Source organism: Fukomys damarensis, unplaced genomic scaffold (assembly GCF_012274545.1).
Source record: "Fukomys damarensis isolate Sample0158 unplaced genomic scaffold, DMR_v1.0_HiC HiC_scaffold_16, whole genome shotgun sequence".
NCBI classification, from domain to species: Eukaryota; Metazoa; Chordata; class Mammalia; order Rodentia; family Bathyergidae; genus Fukomys; species Fukomys damarensis.
In genome coordinates, this window is record NW_022900928.1 from 81681132 (window position 1) to 81697397 (window position 16266).

At 48.0% G+C, this 16266-nt stretch overlaps 1 protein-coding gene and 1 long non-coding RNA gene across 6 annotated transcripts in view; one reads left to right on the forward strand and one right to left on the reverse strand.

Annotated features, from left to right (window-relative positions):
- Positions 1-16266, reverse strand: part of Spata19 (spermatogenesis associated 19) — a 42650-nt gene that overhangs the window by 8158 nt on the left and 18226 nt on the right. For 3 of the 5 annotated variants that reach the window (XR_783855.1, XR_783865.1, XR_783866.1), the window contains exons 8-11: positions 9460-9496; positions 7976-8873; positions 7094-7145; positions 77-228 (exon numbers count right to left, since the gene is read on the reverse strand). The gene's annotated coding sequence lies outside the window, so the exon portion shown is untranslated. Of the gene's footprint in view, positions 1-76; positions 229-7093; positions 7146-7975; positions 8874-9459; positions 9497-16266 lie in introns of those variants that run through there. The other 2 variants (XR_783862.1, XR_002025990.1) reach the window with 2 other exon arrangements.
- LOC104874763 overlaps positions 16037-16266 on the forward strand; it is a 1695-nt gene continuing 1465 nt past the window's right edge. The window contains exon 1 of the long non-coding RNA XR_783852.3: positions 16037-16110. This is a non-coding gene — a long non-coding RNA (uncharacterized LOC104874763). The remainder of the gene's footprint in view (positions 16111-16266) is intronic.

Below are 16266 nucleotides of genomic sequence, written 5' to 3' on the forward strand. Positions count from 1 at the left end.
CCAAAAGCACTTTACACAGAGCTGGGACTAGCTCATTTTGGCAGATGCCCTAAATCCTTTGAAGCAGGAAGACTACCCATGTCCTTTCAGGAGCAGAATCTGACTGGGCCCTCTGGGGACCTGGCCAGGAAAGTGTAGATTGCTCAGTGTCCAAGTCTTCCCCTTGCTGTCAGTTGGAGCTCTGCTGATTTTTCAGGGTAATAGTGAGAGCTCTGAAACATCACACCCCTAAGAGGCAAACAGAAGGAGAAGGGATATTCACTGGGACAAATTGAGCCAATCATCTCTGCATTGGAAAAATCAGACAAATCCAAGCCCCTAGGACAAGATCGAATGAAAGTTAAGAATTCAGAAGGCACCAGAGGGGGAAAGTCAGCCTTAAAACCTGGCAAGCTGGTCCTCAGAAGAGCCCTTTAAAAGCTGGGGCCAGCAGCACACACCTATAATCCCAGCTCCCTCAGGGGGCTGAGGCAGGTGGAGCACAAGTTCAAGGTCAGCCTGGGCAATTTAACAAAAGACTTTGTTTAAAAACTTTTTAAAAAGAAAAAATAAATGTAAAGGGCTGGAGATTGTTGCTCAGTGCAAGCCCTGGGTTCAATTCCCCCATACCACGAAAAAAAGAAGGGCCAATTTGACCAGAAAGTAGACCTTTTGAGGTGGGGAGACAGTGATTCAGAGGGAAAAAGGGAAAAGGGGAGAAGCAGGAGAGTTGGAGAAGGTAAGAGCAGGGACTACATAGCCTTTCCAAAATGACTGTTGATGACCACTTGAGGTCAGCTGAACACTACCCAACCAAGGTCCAGTCCTGCGAGGTACACATTAATCTTCTGAAGAGCCAGAGGTTGCTGCCAGGAGCTGCAGTAGAGAGCAGGGACAGAGCACCACAGACTATAGCCTGCAGTTGGTGTGGAGGGCACAGCCCAGGATCCCCTAGAAACCCAAACCACCCTGGGAAGAGAACGCCACAGGCTCAAGCTGCTCTGTGCATCCATGGCTATTTTTACTTTTTTCTTGTATTCCTCAATTTCCCATTTAAGGTGTATTGCATATTTAAAACCTGATTTATTTTCTGATTACTAAGGCAATATATATTCTCCACAGGGAAAATTTTGTAAATACTAGAAACACAAGAAAACTTTAAAACATGACCCATATCTTCCCCATACTCCCACAGACAATCACCATTTATATGCTGATGTTTATTACCTAGTCCCTAAATGTCAATAATTATTGTCACAAGTTCAAGGTCATAACATACTATATATCTTGTAACCTGCCATTTCCACCTGAAATACCATGAATACTCTTGCATATTACTTCCATCTACATCAATAGCTGTTTATAATAAATGAAACCTGCTAAAACTAGACATGGCCATGGGACCTTATTGCATGAATCAGGAATCTCTCATAGAATGCAAGAAAAAAATAGCTGGAGCATGAGGTCCAGCACCTGGGACTCTCCCTAACTGTCCCAGACACATAGCCTCCTCTCGCTCTCCTCTCTGCAAGGCTCCCTCTGACCTGGTCCCCTGAGTCTGTGCACAGTTAACAGCTCCAAAGAACCTTGCTCATCCTGAATGCAAAACATCAACCCACTGCACTCCCAAATTCTGAATGCCCATGGTAGGCAGTCTTGCTAACCATGTGTGTTATCCGCACACCCTTGAAAGTAATCAGCCTGGCAGGTGGAAGAGGCAGAGGCCGGGGCTGGTGTGCCAGTCCATTAGAGAAATGGACTAACTTACAGATGTTATTTACTGTTTCTTCAAAGGAAAATAGCTTGTATTAGTCAGGGGAAGCTATATATGAAAACCCTGAAGGTTCATGTCCCAGTGTGCTTGAGGCCAGTGGGGATGATGGAGGCAGAGGTAGAAGACCATGGCTCCTTCCTTTTGTGGCTCTCCTATCTTGCCGGACTCTAAACTCTTCCACTGGACCTTCTAAATTCAAAAACTTAGTGATTCTGATCCACTCACTTCTGGACAGTTCCATTTGCAAAAGAGATACATCCCAGATCCTTTGCTGGGCACTGTGCTGAGCTATGCTTGATTTCTCTGTTGCCCCTGCCTCCTTTATTCTCCACAGCTGCCTGAGGCTCTTTGGAACTAGAGGCTTGAATGAATAGCCACAGGCTGGATGCTACAGGATCCAGTCACTTTGTTTAAGTAGAACATTTTATTGGGTCGCTGTCTCCCACAAACTTTTTAACTACCTCCTACTGCTTAAGGAGCAGTCAGCTTTTTCAGCCCATCTGTAGAAAGCTGTATTTTCCAAAAAACGTTCATGACAGTAGCAATCTTACCAAGCCACCATGTTTTCACAGACCCTGACACTCAGCCATCATGAGACAGAGTCCAACTCCCCTCCCTGTGAATGTGGCCTGAGCTTAGTGACCAGGTATAATAAACGGCACCAGGCAAAAGTGACCCATATGATGATGGAGGCTCAGCCATAAAGATGACACAGCTGCCTCCATTATGGAAGGAAGCTGATGACCCAAGTGGAGAGGAACTGAGGCTCAGCCAGAGTCAGATAGCAGTGTATAAGCAAATGAGCCTCTCACAGTCCCAATCCTTGGCCTCAAGTCTGCCAGCTGAGCCCTAAACTTCAAGAGTAGGGATAAGCCATCCCCCTATGTCCCATTCAAATTTCTGATGCACAGAGTCCAAGAGTGTAATAAGTGGCTTAAGGAACCAAGTTGTAGGGTGATTTGTTACACATCCAAAATAGCTACAACATAGTTAATGTCCACACTGCTGCATCATCTCTATTGCCCTTTCATTTTGCAAGTCAACTCATTCTTTCCCAACTCACTTTTTCCTATAATACACCATCAAAAGCAGCCAGCAGATCCTCACTGCACCTAGATGTGCACACACTGCTAATGTTCTACTCCCAAACACTGGCCCTAAATTTGCAGCTCTCTTCCAGATGACCACTGTGATGTTCTACAAAGCTCTGCCACCACAGCTTAGGCCTCTCCAGCCTTCTCACCTCCACTTTGGGTCCCTTCACTGCCCACTGCCTGACAGGGAATCGAAGTCCCATGTTCTGGACATTTTGCTAAGGAAGCACCCACCTCTGGTACCATTTTCTATGTTACTCAAAGTAGACTAACTTCTGTGACAAAGAACCTGGCCATCCGACAGCTAGGCCTAAAGAATCTCATTGTCACATGCAGTGTGGCTACCCCTTGTTGGAAGATCGCTGCTCCAGTCCTGTCTTCTCTTGTTTACTGTCTGCCCGTCACCAGGTGTGGCAGCCTCCCCTCTATCTGGTGTGTCTTTCCACCGCAGGTGGGGGCCCTGCAGTCCACTGGAACCTGGGCAGGAAGGAGCTACATGATCTCAACCCACAGCTCACTGGCCACAACTCAGCCATGGGACCCTGATCGCTACAGTTAGTCCAACTTATTTATATGTCTTGCTCAGTTTCAGTGGCCTGCAAACAACTGTGATGTGAAAATATTAAACAAAAAATGCCAGAAACAAGCATATATTTTAAACCTCTTATGGGCTTGCTCTCTCCTGCCTAGGCCATGAATCATCTATTCGTCCAGTACCTCATGCTGTGCACACTCCTACCCATTAGCTACTCAGTAGCTGTTCAGTTACCAGATAGACTGACTTGGTGTCAAGAGCGAGTGTACAAGCTGCCCTCCCACAGGAACTACAGGCTCTCTTAAAGAGCCTCCATCTCTCACCTCCTTCCTCTTATCATGGAGCCAGGGCCTTAGAACATCTCCCCTGTGGGTAAGGGGAGGATATTAAAGGCATATGATGTCAGCTGTCTCCCCAGGAAGAGGAAATAGGTTTGATGAGCCAGTCTCCTCCACGTGGCCCAGAGCAAGGAAGAAGTCTGGACACAGCAGTGTCCTGCTCTGTCCAGCCCCCTTCCCAGGGTCCCTGTTTGCTCTGTGTCCAGGCCTTCCTCCAGCTCATTCTTAGAAACTTGCTAGTGATATCTAGGTACTGCCAGAGTAGTATGCAGACTAAGGTATCCATGTCCTCAGTCCAAGACCTGGGAATATGTCACTCCAACCCAGCAAGAAGGATGTTGTACGGTTAAGGATTTGCGGGTGGCCTGGGCTGTCCAGGAGGGCCAATCTAATGACGCGAGAACTTGGAAGCAGAGAAGCCTTTGGGGGCTATGGTCAGAAAGGAAGATGTTCTCAGAGAGATGCAACAGGGTTGGCTGTGAAGCTGGAAAGGGGCCAGGTGCCAAGGAATTCTAGATCTTAGGAAAGGCCAGCAAACACAAAAGAGAAACCCAGAGAAGAAATAGCCCTATTGACAGCTTGATTCTAGCTCTGTTGGGCTTCTGACCCATAGACAATACATGTGTTTTAAGCCAGTTAGTTGGAGATCATTTGTTACAGCAGCAATAGAAAAACTAAACAGCTCCAAGCACTGTATGCCAGGCAGGCATGCTGCTTGCATGCCCTTCTAGCCATATGCTGTGTAGACACAGGCCTGCCCCTGAGGTTGGCTTTGGGTAGAACAGAGGGACAGCAGACTCCCCAGATCCAGCCAGGGGAACCCACACAGCCTGCACACAGAGACAGACCTACTTGTGTGTCCTATGGGAACTTTGGAGACGTAGGCCTGGGCAGCACAGGAAAAAATATGACCATGTAGCCACTCTTCTCTCTACCACCTTCAACAACTCCCCACCCAAAATGGTCTGGAAAGGACCTCTAAGCATACAGAGGAAGAATGTTGTAAAGCTTTACACACACTCATCCACATGCCCTGGAGGTGGGAGCCTTTAACGTGAGTATACAAAAGGTTTAAGCCTAGAAAGATGGACCATAGTGTTCTAGGCAGCAGGCAAGGTGAGAGCAGAATTTGTGAGATTGAGTTTTCTAGGACACCTTCCATAACCAAGATGCTACCCCTCCACCTTTTAGGGATCTAGTCCAGACCTGAGAATGTGTGTATTTGTGGGAGAGACGGAGGAGCAGCACTAGCCTGGAGAGGAGAGGTAAGAATGGAAGGCTGGGTGCAGAGCTGCGTGACACTGTGGACACAACAAGGGAAGGGGAACCTACGGGGGATGAAGTGTGTGGGTGGGAAGGAAGCAGAGAGGAGTGAGGCTGTGGGCCAGTCCTGGGTTTGCAGTTCGTGGCCACATGGGGCCCTCTACACTCCTTCTGGAGCCACAGTTTGGGCAGCCCAGCTATGCCCCACCTCTGGCTGAGCCTGTGCTCCCTCCCCAGTTCATAAGGCCAGGCTTTTCCTGCCACACGACTGAATGGGGCAGCCCATGGCTAGGAAGCTTCCCAGCACTGTAAGCTGTTGGGATGTTCTCCCAAGTCCTGGAACAACCGCTCCAGATCCTCTGGGGAATTCCTGACACAGCCCAACCGGGATTCCCTCTGATGAGCCATAAAATTGATTAGCATAATTAGATCAGACATAGTATGATATCATTACAGTTGCTGCTGCTGTCTTCTCCCTTCATTAATAAATGCAACTCAGAATATAATCATCTGGCCCCATCTTTGCTGCCCAGAGTGAGTTCTGCATGGAGAAGTAACAGAGGCAGTGATTTGTTCAGCCCTTCATACTGGTGCTCTCACAATCTCTGGCCTGTGCTGGGCGGCCGGGGGCACTGCACCCTCATAGTGGAGAACCAGATCACATGGAAAGACCTTCTCTAAGCCAGAGAAGAGTCCATCCCAACAGGTGAGTACTAGAAGACCAGTGAGTGCAGCTGGCAGGACACACAAGCAACCCAGAGGCAGGGACACAGGGGCAGTAAGTGTACAGAAGTACTGTAGCTATACCATGGAGTCAAGCTGGCACTGGAGGCTCCCTCTGTCTAACTCCAAATTTCTTACAGGACTTCTTTCCTTATGGCATCTTTCAGTTTTATCACTATTCCAAACTTTTAGTGATCCAAATTTTGGAACTTTCTTCAATGTGCCAGCAAGAAAGAAATCCCATTATTCCATTCAATAAAGAAGCTGACACCGGGTACATCTTAAGACTCCAGGCCCAGTGACCCAGCTGGGAGGGCAGCAACTGAATAGCAGGCCAAGTACCCTGTCATCCACTCCAGGGTGCTTGCAGCCCAAGGAAGCTGGGAGAGAAGAGGAGGATGCACCACGGGAGCCATGTTCTGCGCTCTTACTCAGGAAGGCATCACGACATAACTTTTGGGACGAGAGTGCATGGTTTGGGTCTAGTCTAAGTGTGTTTCCTCAAGGCTCATGTGCCAAAAGGTCGGTGGCGGAGCCTTTGGGAGGCAGGGCTAAGTAGAAGGAGATTAGGTCTTTGCGTATGTCACCCTCAAGTGGCTGACATGGATCCTCCAGGGTGCACTGATTCTACTGTACCCAAGGCACTATAAAGCAACTCTGGTGTATTCTCCCTCTCCCTCTCTGGCATCTTGTCTGACCTTTGATCCTGTCTACACACTCTTCCTCTGTAGTGGTGTTACCTACCATGAGCTCCTCACCAGAGCCTGGCAGACACCAAAGCCATGGTCTAGAGCTACCAACACTATGAGCTCATTAACTTCTTTTCTTTGCAAAGTACTCAGCCTCAGATATTTTGTTATAGCGCAGAAAATAGATGAATACTAGGAGTCAAATTCAAAAACTATCAACAGCAAAAAGACATAGAGAGGGTTGTTGTTGTTGTTTTTTTTTTGTTTTTTGTTTTTTGTTTTGTTTTTGGTGAGAATATTACTAGCAACAACCCTGACAAGTAAAGTAGTGTTTATTGGGCACTTCTAATATGCCAAGCCCTCTGCTAAGCATCTCTACACACTGCATATTCATTAATCCTCCTAACCATCTTAAGAAGGAAACACTGTTGTTGCCTCTATTTTCCCAGAGGAAACTCAAGAATAGAAAGATAAAGGAACACTGTTCATGTCACCCAGTAAAGCACTGAGCTGGATTCAAACCAGACCTGGGTGACTAAACCCGTCTGCTTAACTTCAGTTCTGATTCACTCCTGGGAGCTTGCCCTCTGCTCCATGGTGAGAGGTGGACTCCAGACACCTTCAGACCCTGGAGGGAAACTAGCCCTTCCCTGAATGGGTAAAGACAACCCCAATACCACCCTAAGTACTGAGAATACTTAGCACACTGAGCAGCCAGGATCTCTGTTATCTCTGTGCAGCCTGGCAGAGCTGTGAAACAAGAAAAAAAAATGAAAATTAGAAAATTACCCACTCCGTGACAAAGTAGTAAGAATAAATGCTGTGGAAGAAAAGAGCAGGTGAGGGGAGCACGGAAATGCTGGTGCAGTCTAATTTTAAATAGGTGTTCAGGGAAGGCCCACCTAGAAACTGACACAAGAACAAAGACTTGAAAAGGTCAGGGAGCGTGCACATAGTGTAGGAGCTGCTCAGGAAAAGCTCCCTCCCCAGCAGGGAGGATCCTAGCTCCATAGAATCCTAACATTCTGCAGCTTAAAAGAAGATGCAGGTCGTGACACAGCAGCACAGAGTAGGTATTCAACATATGCTAATTTCCTTTCCTCCTGACATGCATAGGTTTTCTTTCTAGGAAGAATCTTTGAAAGGGGTTCAGAAATTTGGGTCATGGAAGGGCGGGAACAGAGAAGCAACTTAAAGGGGCTTTGAGGAACAAAGCCCCATTAATAATTCTCAGTTAAGCAGAGACATCCAGCCCTGCCACAGAGATCAAATTGCAGATGCTGCCTTCTCTCCTGCACTCAGAGGGTTTGCATGAAGACCCAACCCCCAGAATCTCAGAATATGATCTTGTTTGACAGGAAGGTCATTGCAGATGGAGTTGGGCAAGATGGGGCCACACTGGAGTAGGAAGGGACCCCAGCCACCATGCCTGATGTCCTTTTAAAGGAAAATGTGGACACAGAGATACACAGGAGGGTGCCATATGAGGATGGGACATGAGATGGGCAATAGCAGCCAAGGAAGAGCCACCAGGAGCCAGGAGAGGGCAAGCCACAGCCTCTCTGCCAGCAGGAACAAACCTGAAGACACAGATCTAAGACTTTCAGCCTCCAAATTCCTCGTGTTGATGCCACCATTCATGGTACTTTGTATGGCAGCTGTAGCAAATTAACACACCTTCCAAGCCTGTTGTTTCAGAGGTCTCATGGTGGCTGTTATTAAATTGAAAGAGAAAGAGAAGCATGGAAACAAAGAAAAATTAAGCACACTTGAGAACCAAATCTTGGAAAGAACTTGGGTGCTGATACTAGCATTTGGAACTGACTAGAAGTATTTCAGAAACCTCAAATGCTAAGGGAACTGAGCACCAAAGAAATGATAAGCTGGTCTACAAGAGCCTGTGAGAAGCTCTGCCAGCAGGAAGCATACATCCTTCCTGGGCCTCTCTTCAGATGGGACCATGATGGTGGAGCCCAGGGATGAGTCACCCAGAGGAGAGGGCAGGAGCTCTGGAGAACAATGGACATGGACATTGCTCATTGAGCACAGGGGCAGAGTCCTAGCAAGGACCACCCCCTGCCAGGCAGGAATCCTCATGCAGCTAGTCCTGCAGGACATGGTCACATTCATGGTGCTGTTTGGCTGCCATTGACACTGCCCAGACAGGTGTTCTTGGGGCATGATCTGCACTCCTCCCTCATATTTTGAGGGGAGGAAAGTAGTCCTTCTAAGGAATAGGTTAAAAGAGAAGATAGCACCCTGGAGGCCAGGGAATATTGTCTGTGTGTTTTGCAAGGGAAAGAAAGCCTAGTGGATGTTCAGTGCCCAAGAGGGCCACAGGCTTAGTTTGCTCTCTGTCCTCTACATCCGGTTTTGGCTCTTCCTCTTCTTTATGGGCACAGAGTGGGGCTATGTAGCAGTCCCTCTTATCAGCAGTTTTGCTTTCTGTGGTCTCAGCTGCCCATGGTCAACTGTGATCTGCAATTAGTAAATGGAAAATTCCAGAAATAAGCAATTCATAAGATTTAAGTGACTTTCATTATAGGCTACTGTTACAATTATTGTATTTTAATATTATTTCTTGTTTGATCTCTTACTGTGCCTAGATTACAAATTAAACTTTATCACAGGAATGTGTGTACAAAAAAGAGCAGAGTGTGCATAGTGCTTGGTACTTCCCCAGTTTCAGGGATCCACAGACTATGTGGGGTCACAGCCCCCATGGATAAGGGGGCTACGATGCTTCCCAATCCCTCCACTCTGAGATGTGGCCTCATATGTGAGCTCTTGCTGATGAAACATGATGAGAGGGCCAGTTTTTCCAGGCCAACATCTCGAGGAGACCTCCATGTCCCTAGTACCCTCTCTCCTCCCACCACCCACAGAAAGGCGGCAAGGCCTCAGGACCTCACAGAACCTTTTGATGGAAGATCTGGAGCTCCTGGGTCACTGTGGCATGGAACGCCATCTGCTGCGCAGAAACCCTGTGTGGACTGTTACACAGGCCAGAAACAAACTGACTATGTGAGCCACTGATGTTTGGGAGCAGCTCAGGTCACCTTACCTAAAATATCCAGCAGGTGCTCCTCTGTCGTGCTGTACTGAGATAAAGATCAGGAGTTAGTTGTGGAATCAGTTCTGCCATGAACCAGGCCTATGACCAGAACAAGTCAGGTAATGGCTATTTTTAACACCTGCCCACCTCACACACACAGCAGCATCCCCTTAAAGACTCAGCAAATGGGAGTACAGCAGGACTGTCAGCTCTACTCTTAGGGATTCTGGCTACCGTGCCAGGGTTCTTTCTGGGAACATGAGAGCAGAAGGCATGTGCTGCTATAGGAAAGACAGAAGCATCTGGTTCTGGGGCATCCCTGGTGACCTTTGTCCTTGCTTTAGGGACTCAACTTCTTCGCCTCTCTTGATCACAGTCACCCAAGGCTATGGGACCTCAGAACTGAAATGCAAACCTGGCTCCTTAGGAAGCAGCCCTGAGCAGGCACTCAGCCTCTCCTGGCCCCCCTCTGATGGATACTGGGCCCTTGGACAGCGGGGCAGGGAAGACACTCATGAGAACAGAGGGCCGTGTGGGTAACACTCTCCTACTGTCATCAGTGCAGGACTCAGGTCACCTTCTGGTCCTGCGCAGTAGGCTAACAGACTGAGTCCGAGAGACTTAACGCACCAGAGTTCACATCACCAGGTGGCACAGCCAGCACCACAGAATACCCCTGTGACTCCAAAGCCCCTCACACCTACAGGACACAGCCTCATGCTGTCCTGTGGCCAATTGGAGGAACACAGTGTCTCTCTGCTCCCTGTGGGCTCACCAGGCAGCCCACAGCCCTCATGTAAAGAGCTGCTCCCTTCCCAAATGCCAGGTGCTGCCCTGAGAGCAGTGCCCATGGTGGGGTGAGCACAGCCCTCTGAGTTGGGAAAGGGATGCTGTTCCAGGGCTCCTTTCTCCTCCCACAGTGCTGGTGGTGGCTCCTCACAGGTAACCTAAGTGCTCACTGTGACTTAAGTAAATGTGTATATCTCTTTGTCTTGATATGAAGCCATTTCAAGGAATCTGAGTAAAGCATCCTCTCTGCTGTTTCCTTCTTTCCTTTATTGTTTTATTTATATTTTGTCACCAGAATTCCTAAATCCCTTCTGCTATTGGTCCATCTACGACAAGACAAGAGTAGCTAGCTGATCATAATGGTAGACTTCTTGGGTAAAGAAAATAAAACTCACTTCACCATCAAATAAAAAGTACATTACTGTCTTCTATTTTGCATTATGCAGGAGCAACTACAAATCCAAGTGCAGGTGAGAGTGGGAATGCCCTATCCTCACAAGGAATGCCACAGCTTCTGCTGCACAGTAACACTCTCAGTTCTATTTGAAGTCACAGCTATGGGGCATGCACAGGGCAGCTGCCCTTATTCCTATTCCTCTGATAGGAAACTGAGTCGCAGCAGCATCGTGCGAACTTCTAAAAGGGGACTCGGGTGGCTGAGGGAAAAAGACAGAACGCCTCCCAAAGACCCACTGGCATGTAGGCCAAGAAACTCTCCATCCTGTTTCTCCTCCACTCTCCTCATTACCCTCCAACATCAGGTCCAGCCCGACATCTGCAGGACGATCCAAAATGCTCCCGCAGCCCAGACCTCAGGCACATGACTCTTCTGAATGGCTGTGGGTAACGTGACAATGAATTTCAAAGTTTGGGGCCAAAGAATGAACTCAGAAATGGGCTTGTGCTGGAATATTAATGCCAAAGGTGGGGGTGGAGGGGACACTGCAGAGAAAGTCGAAGAGGGAAAGAGAGCTGTCTACTTCTGTCAGGCACAAGCTACAGAGCAATAGAGATATACTGGGAGTTCAATTTCTGTTTGCCTGAACCAGGGAGAAAATCTAATTAAATATGGTGTCTGAGTTTGGAGAAGCCAAGATGGGGCTGGAATATAAAGTGTGGCAGCTACCCATAGATCAGAGGGCAATATTAATAAACGCACAGAAAGGGACAGCAGGCTCCACCAGTGCTATTGATAAAATGCAAAGCAAAGACAAAGCAGGCTGGGAATATTGCATGATAATGCTGATAAAGTGGACAGGGACCCTTCCCTCCACTCCAGCCCTGGCCTGCTGTAGGAGAAGGCTGGAGTCCCGCTCGCTGCTGGTCCCCTGCCCTCTTCTTCCTTCTCCTCCTCTTCACCCTGTCCCCACTCTCACTTCTGTGTTCCACAAGCATGCAAACTCAGCATCAGTGAGCTTTTCCGAGAACATGCGAAGCCAAGACAGGGGATAAAGAATGAACAAGAGGGATAAATGAGGCTCCATTTCAGCTGAGAACATTTGGCAAAGGAAGACATAATAAGGGCTACAGAACTCCTTCCTCTGCAAACTTGGAGAAGGTGCTGGCTGCACATTTGGCTCAAGCACAGAAGTTTTGCTTGGAGGCTGAGGGTGTCTTAAAGTGACTCCTATGGAAATGTTCCTTGCTAAGCAGCCTAGGACACTTTTGACATTTGTAGCATTTCCCAGACCTCAGACACTTCAAAACCAAAACAGGACCCCTGAAGAATGGCTGGAGCCCAGTTTTCATGGAAGTCGGGGACCCTTGAAAGTGCCAGGGTGCAGATCAGTGGGATTTTGGGGTGAGCCAGGACACTGGCTGCAGCTCTTCCCTCATTCCTCTGGCTTCCTAAGGACTGTACCTGCAATGCTCCCAGACGAGGAGCTCTTCCTGGCAGACAGAAGCATCGCCTACCCCCATAGTCTGTCTCAGTGGCCACTGTCATAGTTGAAGCAGGGCCCCTGAATCTTCACTGAACTGACCCATTCTTCTGTCACTTGTAGTTACTCGCCATCAGCTGCTATGTTATGACTTTGCCTTATTTTCCTAAGCTTTTCTGTGTGATAGCTGGCATCTGCCTGAAATATTTGCAGCAATTTTTATTGTGCATTAATCTGTGCAGTCTGTAATGTTGCATTGTTTTTCCAAGGACTAAGCATGTGACCATAACTTGCATTGCTCTAAATAAATCCATCGCTGCTCAAGTTCAAGCCAACTTTAAATCTAAACTTGACCTCTCTATATTCAACTTCTGCCAACACCTCCTCCATCTTCTTGGGAACCAAATTTAAAATCAGACGGTTTTAACTGAAAGCGCCTCTCTACTTGCTAGCTGTGTGAATTCACCTCTCTGGATTCCCTATACTTGGTTTTCCTTTCCATTAAATGGGAGTAATAATCATTTCAGCCACTCTGGATGGGATGTGAGGATTCGGGGACATTTTGAATGAGAAAAAGTTTCTTTGAGTTCTGAGACATTTGTCCACAGGCCTGAAGAAGCAGAAAGCCATGCAGTAATCAGAAGCAGCCTAATGACTGAACTGCAGCCTGTGTTTTGTTTGCATCATGCATCACAGCGTCAAGCAGCTCTTATCAAACATTTCATTTGAATTTGACAATATCTTATGAGGTTTGGCGGCACCGTTCTCATTTTATAGATGAGAAAGTTATACTGCAGAGACAGATAAGAGACCTTGGAAGACTCAAAGCCTAGGGTATCTTCTGTGCTGCTTAAACTTTTACCTTGGGAACCTCACTAGAGCCCTGCAGCCTGACCCGGGACTCCTCCCTCACTGGCCTCCTCCTGGACCACAATCATCCAGCTGCACATTAGCATTGCATCTGTCACCTCATCTGCAAGTCCCTCACGCTTTGTCCTTCCCATTCATCTGCTCCAGCACCACAGCTGTTCCGTGGACAGGCCAAGTCCACTTACACCTCAGACTTCAGCAATAGGATCATCCCTGGCTGAAGCCCCTTCCCCTGTAGCCCACTTCGTCCCCTCATTTGCATTCATCCCTAAATATCACCTCCTCAGCAAAGCTGCCAGTGCCTGTGTCATATATTGACATATATATTGACTGTGCCAGCCATTCCTTCTCCTTTCTTTCCTTTACTTTCTTTCAAGGCATGTATTGCCACTGGCCCTCTACCTATCTGACATCTATCTGTCTATCATCTACCTATCCATCATTTATTATCTATCATCTCTCTGCTCAGAACCCAGCCTTGCCCTCACTAGAACACAAGAGCAGGGACTTTTCTCCACCTACTACCATGACTTCAGGGCCTTTAGGAGCATCTAGGAAAAGAAAGGGCTTGGTACACAGCAACAGCAAACAGTCCTGTGAATCCAGGGAAGGGATGTAACTGAGCATGGAGGAGATGCTCAGGAGACGTTTCCTGTCACCATTATTATAATTGCAGTCATGGTTCTTGCCACCACCACCACTGTAATCATTGGGATTAACCTTGATTTGGGCCCAGTACATTCAATGTTCTCTTAAAAACAAAACAAAACAAAACAAAAATCCAGAGAGGTGAATTGACCAGAATCCCAGACAAGTGTCTGGCACAGCTGGAACCAAAGCCATTCTCCTCTCTCCTAGCCATGATTCCTGCCTTCATGCCCCCTCCCTCTTTGCTGTGAGTGGAAGCAGAGCATCTGAATGTCACCATGAGCAGCCCTTCCCCATGTACCTCCCCACTCTGCTCACAGCAGGAGCAGCCACAGCTCTGCAGATTCTTTCCCCCAAGCCTGGCAGCAGACACTGCTTGTTGCCTGTCCAGCAGATGTTCCCTCTACTTCCCCTGTAACAGAATCTCCCTTGTGTGAGGACTGCCCAGCTCCCCGGATGAAGCATCCCTGACCAAAGCCAGTCACAGAAGCCTGGCTCCTCCTTGACCAATAATGCAATGAGAGAAAAGGACACCTCTGAAGCCCAGCGTCAACCCCTCCTCCCAGGTAGCAGGAAAGCCACCCCAAGAGATGCTCCTCTGGGAATTCCCTCTGCCCCTCCACTCAGGATACTGCTGTGTGCCCATGTGGTGCTTGGCTGTGGCCACCACCTTGCAACCACAGCTGCTCACAGAAGGAGACAGGGTCATGGACAGGCTCAATGTGCATGAAGAGGGACAGAGAGAAACCAGCTTGATATAGCCATCACTGGGCAGCTGGCCTGATCCAGAAGCTGTAGTGTGAGAGGATTATGTGGCTTGACAGTTCAGTCACTGTTAGTCTTGTGTTCCTTAGCTTGCTACCAAAAGCATCTTGACCCCACTCACTTACAACCCCATGCTTCCTCTAGCCTCAGCCCCTGTGGTTTGCCTGATTTTCTGTATATGTTTAGAAGACCAGTCTGCCCTGGTATAGTTGAGACAGGCATTGAGCCTACTTCTTCAATGTGGGTGACTCCGAGCCATATACAATACCCTAACTCTCCATCACCACTGTCCTTAAAAGAGGCTCCAGACTCCTGTACTCTCTGCCATCACTCAGCCATCCACACAGCCTGGCATCCATCTCAGACCCTTCCCAGCAGCCTTCATGCACTACCTTATGACACCTTGTGGGTGCTGAGCACTGGGCACACTGTAGGAGAGGCAGCTATGATCAAGACATGCACCAATCCTCACCTTCACGGAACTCACCTAGGTTGCTGTTGGCAGCTCTCAATCTTTCAGTCACACTATCAGATAGACAGGGCAGAAATTAGGATGCAATTCAAGACGACTACGATTTGAAGAGGACCACTATAGTCAAGGAGGTCTCACAGTGACTGAGGAATCTGTGTTCCCTGCAGTAATGCACTCATGACCCAGCAGCACTTAGGGGCAACCTAGGGTTGGGAGAATAGGAGGGAGCTGGGGTCATAACCTAGGAAACTTGACTCTAAACTGTATGCACCAGGCCCCTAAAGGACAACGTTGTGGGAGAATTCTCCTCCTCTCTTACCAAATGGTAAGATTCACCTGTCCCTTTTCACTCTGTGCTTTGAATGTGAAGGACAGGTAAGTATATTCCTTAACAATGGAGTCAGGGTCTTGATGGGTATTATGATATGAAGGTGGAAGTTGTGGAAAGATAGAAAAGGAGGGACAGAGGGAGATAGGAAGCAGGAGGAAAGGACAGATTGGGAGTGGGGGAGAGAAAATGAGGATAGGTACCTGGAGTTATGTTTTGATCTAAAATGTCCCCCAAGAAAGTCTAATGTGTGTGCAGAGGTGGAGGTTGGGAAGTGACCAGATCATGGATGCTGCCCTCACTGTGGACTTGATGAGATCACAATGTGACAACATTACTGGGAGGTGAAGGGTGGGGTCATGGTGGTGAGACTATGGGGACCAGCTTGACCACAACCCCATTCTGGATCTTGTCATGAGCTGAGCAGCCTTTCTCCAACACACCCTCTACCGTGGTGCTCCAGCCTTGCCACATGCCCAAAACAACTGGGCCAGCCACTCTAGACTGAAACCCCTGGGGCCATGAACCACAAACCTTTCTATTTAGGTTGTTATTCTTGGGTGTGTAGTCGCAGTACTGGAAAGTTGACTCAAACACATTGACCCAGAGATGCACAGACTCTATGGGAGGGAGAGAAAGGCCCAGCGGGGGAGGCTTTGAGAGTACTTTAATCCATCCTTCCTCTCAGCCTTCCTATTCCCCTGAAAGGACTTATGCATTCAATTATAACTATAAACAACAATCCCAAGCTATGACCCTAAGACTGCTCATCACTATAGGATCTGTCACCAGAGTGATTTCTTTTTATGACAAGGAGCCTAGTCACACCCAGGACAAAATTCCATTTGGGAAAGGAAATAAAACCTGCAGACCAGAATGTGGGGACCTTGTTGGGGGGCACAGAAGAAGTGAGTACCAGTAGGGAGAGCAACTCAGCCTGGGAATAAGCATGTAGCAAGCACATTGGTGCTTTAGACTACACCGTGTCATTCAGGCTTTAATGAGCAAACATTAAAGATGGAAGGACCCAGATCTTGCCCTAAAGAATTTTTGACAGGCCCATA